The sequence below is a fragment of the Neofelis nebulosa genome, chromosome 1 (assembly GCF_028018385.1).
Source record: "Neofelis nebulosa isolate mNeoNeb1 chromosome 1, mNeoNeb1.pri, whole genome shotgun sequence".
NCBI lineage: Eukaryota > Metazoa > Chordata > Mammalia > Carnivora > Felidae > Neofelis > Neofelis nebulosa.
Window position 1 is genome coordinate 114,865,356 of NC_080782.1, and position 4,270 is coordinate 114,869,625.

At 39.7% G+C, this 4,270-nt stretch overlaps 1 pseudogene; it reads right to left on the reverse strand.

The window, feature by feature from the left end:
- Positions 1-2,007: 2,007 nt before the first annotated feature.
- LOC131489330 (U4 spliceosomal RNA) lies at positions 2,008-2,090 on the reverse strand (annotated as a pseudogene).
- Between the last annotated feature and the right edge of the window lie 2,180 nt (positions 2,091-4,270).

Here is a 4,270-nt window from a genome sequence, read left to right on the forward strand (position 1 = left end):
TGCATGTGCCCCTTTCAAGCAACACACCTGTATCCCTTGGATAAATACCTAGTAGTGCAATTGCTGGGACGTAGGGTAGTTCTGGTTTTAATTTTTTGAGGAACCTCCATACTGTTTTCCAGAGTGGCTGCACCAGTTTGCATTCCCACCAGCAGTGCAAAAGAGATCCTCTTTTTCCAAATCTTCGCCAGCATCTGTTGTTGCCTGAGTCGTTAATGTTAGCCATTCTGACAGATGTGAGGTGGTATCTCATTGTGGTTTTGATTTGTATTTCCCTGATGATGAGTGATGTGGAGCATTTTTTCATGTGTCAGCCATCTGGATGTTTTCTTTGGAAAAGTGTCTATTCATGTCTTTTGCCCATTTCTTCACTGGATTACTTGATTTTTGAGCTTGATAAGTTCTTTATAGATTTTGGATACTAACCCTTTATGTGATATGTTGTTTGCAAATATCTTCTCCCATTCTTTCAGTTGCCTTTTAGTTTTGCTGATTGTTTCCTTCACTGTGCAGAAACTTTTTATGTTGATGAGGTCCCAATAGTTCATTTTTGCATTGTTTCCCTTGCCTCCAGAGACATGTTGAGTAAGAAGTTGCTGTGGCTAAGTTCAAAGAGGTTTTTGCCTGCTTTCTCCTCGAGGATTTTGATGGCTTCCTGTCTTACATTGAGGTCTTTCATCCATTTTGAGTTTATTTTTGTGTATGGTGTAAGAAAGTGGTCCAGGTTGATTTTCCTGCATGTCAGTGTCCAGTTCTCCCAGCACCACTTGCTGAAGAGACTGTCTTTATTTCATTAGATATTCTTTCCTGCTTTGTCAAAGATTAGTTGCCCATACGTTTGTGGGTCCATTTCTGGGTTCTCTATTCTGTTCCATTGATCTGAGTGTCTGTTCTTGTGCCAGTACCATACTGTCTTGATAATTACAGCTTTGTGATACATCTTGAAGTCCGGGATTATGATGCCTCCAGCTTTGGTTCTTTTTCAAGATTTCTTTGGGTATTTGGGCTCTTTTCTGGATTATTTGTTCTAGCTTTGTGAAGAATGCTGGTGTTATTCTGATAGGGATTTCATTGAATGTATAGATTGCTTTGGGTAGTATCGACATTTTAACAATATTTGTTCTTCCAATCCAGGAGCATGGAATATTTTTCCATTTTTTGTGTCTTCTTCAGTTTCTTTCATAAGCTTTCTATAGTTTTCAGTATATAGATTTTTCACCTTATGGGTTAGGTTTGCAATCAAACTGATTAACACAATAGCCTTTTACCTACTGTCTCCACTTCTGTTTGCATCCCTGCCCTTGTTTATAGCCTCATGATCTAACCAAGGGATTCCATCCTACACCCAAACTATCCAATCTGCTATACTAAGCAGGGAAATAGAAATTTGTTTCAAACCATCCTGAACAGTAACAGTAAGCATCACAGACACCTGGTACAATAGCCAGTGAACTGAAAGAACAATCAGGATGAGTGATGCAAAAGGAAAATATACCATCCCAAGAATGCTCCTGCTGCATGCCAGTATTCTACCCTAGAGTTATGGTGTTACCCTTACTCCTCCCTCAGTCTAAGTGTATGGGGGTCAGTAGCTAATTAAGCACAAAACCTGGATAGGGAGGGAACAATGACAATAACAAAAATGATTGGTGTGGGTGTTGAGTGTCAGCAGGACACTGGAAGGTTGGTATGGCATAAGGACAAAACTATGAGGTGTTAATAATGCCTACTGGAGAGAAACTGAAAAGGTGGCCATATGGAAAGAAAACAATGACCCAGTTTGGGCCTTGAAGGAGTTACCAAGGGAGGCAGACATAGAAAGTAACAATAAAACAAAATTAAAAATAAAAATTATAATAGAAATATGTATAAAGTCATAGGTGAGAAAGCCAACCCCTGCTTGGAGGAATTAGAAAAGATTTCACTAAAGATTTTAAAAAGCAAACATTTGTTATAAACTTTTGAAGCAAGGTGAGATTTCTTGCATGCCTAGTGGGTAAGGGTCCTTTGAGTAGGGAAAAGTTTTCAATTAGCCATAATCACGTCTTGGATAAACCTCATTGACTATGATTCTGCCACTGTGCAAAGCTTAGGGGTCATCTGAGTAGAAGCAACACACGAGCAAAGATATGGAGACATATGAGGGCAGTATGGGTTAAATGTTGGGCCGATGATTTAGAAAGAGTTGAAAATTAACCATGTTTGCAGAAATAGTAGGCATAGAAGTTGGATGTAGGGCAGAAGTACAAGACCAGGTTGTTCAGGGTCTGGGTGTGGCAGCAGAACAATTAGTCTAAGAATCTGGGTTTTGGAGAATACCATCCTGGCTTTAAAACTAAGATGCCATCTACGGGCAACACATTGTTATTCCCAAACCACACTTTGGGAGGTGACTTTCTTGCGGGAAGCTGTTGGAAGCCTCAGATTCACAAAACAGGTGCTCTTCTCATGGGCTGACCTCACTGCCTATTACCTGATCTTCTCCAGTCACTGGTTCATGACTCAATGGGGAAATTACCAGCAAGGTCAAGTCTGATCTGGTTTCCTTAAGACATACAGTCAGTTGACCCTATATTATAGACGAATCCTTTCAAGACTTCACTTTTTTTTTTTTTTTGAAAGAGAGAGAGAGAGAGCGCTAGAGAGCAGGAGAGTGCAAGTGAGGGAGGAGCACAGGGAGAAGGAGAGAGAATCTCAAGCAGATTCCATGCCCAGCACAGAGCCTGATGTGGGGCTGGGTCTCATGACTGTGAGATCATGACTGGAGCCAAAATCAAGAGTTGGATGCTTAACTGACTGAGCCACCCAGGCACCCCAAGACTTCACTTTTTAATGTCAGAGACGCAAAAAATTCAGTAAGTAGAAGGCTGGATTGCAAGACAGTGGTTGCAATAGAAAGCGGAAGGCTGAATTGCAATAAGCAATATTTGTTGTTTTTGTCTTATTAGACTCCTTCCAAGTTTTACTTTGGTAAGCACTTACTTAGCAAATCCCCTTAACATCTGTTTAGACCAGAAAGGGCCTTCTGGAAAGTCTTTGGCTTTACAGCTTACGCTGATGTCACACTAGACCCAAGATTTTCATTGTATTTGCTGTGAATGAGACTTCTGAACACATTGCCTGACGTGGGCCCACCAGCGATTAATGTTTTGTTTCAACAATGTTGCCAAGTGCTTACACACACCTAAGGTATCTTACACACATCTAAGATATCTTCTTTATTTTTTATTTTATCCCCTTCTTTTTTTTTATTTTTTTAAAATGTTTTCCTGAAAATATGAAAATTGCCAAGATCATGGCCTATCATTCCAACAGCATGTAAATCTTAAAAACAAAGACATTCAGGGTCGCCTGGCCTGGGTGGCTCAGTTTGGTTAAGCATCCCACAATCTCACAGTTTGTGAGTTTGAGCCCTGTGTTGGGCTTTGTTCTGACAGTGTGGAGCCTGCTTGGGATTCTCTGTCTCCCTCTCTTTCTGCCCCTCCACTGCTTGTGCTCTCTCTCACTCTCTAAATAAATAAACAAACAAACAAACAAATAAATAAATACATAAAACTTAAAAACAAAGAACAAAGACATTCAGATACATACGTACTGAGTGATGACTTAACTCATGAAGTTTAATATTGATAAAATACTATTATCAACTTATAGTCCATATTCAGTTTTCCTCGATTGTCCCAATATCATCCTTTATGGGAACTTTCTCCCCTAATCTAAGATTCTATCATGTCCCATTACCCTGAAACATTTTCTCAGTCTTTATATTAATATTTTTATTAATAAAGAAACATGAATACAGAGCCCAAATAATATAAGTAATGAGGCATGTCAGAGAGTGCATATTTAATTATCATTTTTATTTTATTTTATTTTGTTTTATTTTATTTTATTATTTTTTAAACGTTTATTTATTTTTGAGACAGAGAGAGACAGAGCATGAATGGGGGAGGGTCAGAGAGAGAGGGAGACACAGAATTTGAAACAGGCTGCAGGCCCTGAGCTGTCAGCACAGAGCCTGATGTGGGGCTCAAACTCACAGACGCGAGATCATGACCTGATCTGAAGTCGGCCGCTTAACCGACTGAGCCACCCAGGTGCCCCTATCATTTTTATCTTATAAGAGGCCTTTGCAATAGTCTATGTAAGAGATTATAAGGAAGTTAAACCAACTAAAGAGACATCGCTTTCAAAAGACGCACACAGAGGACTCGATTAATTTTGTGTGGGAGATAGGTGAGGAGGATAGGCCTGTGATCACTTCAAGGTT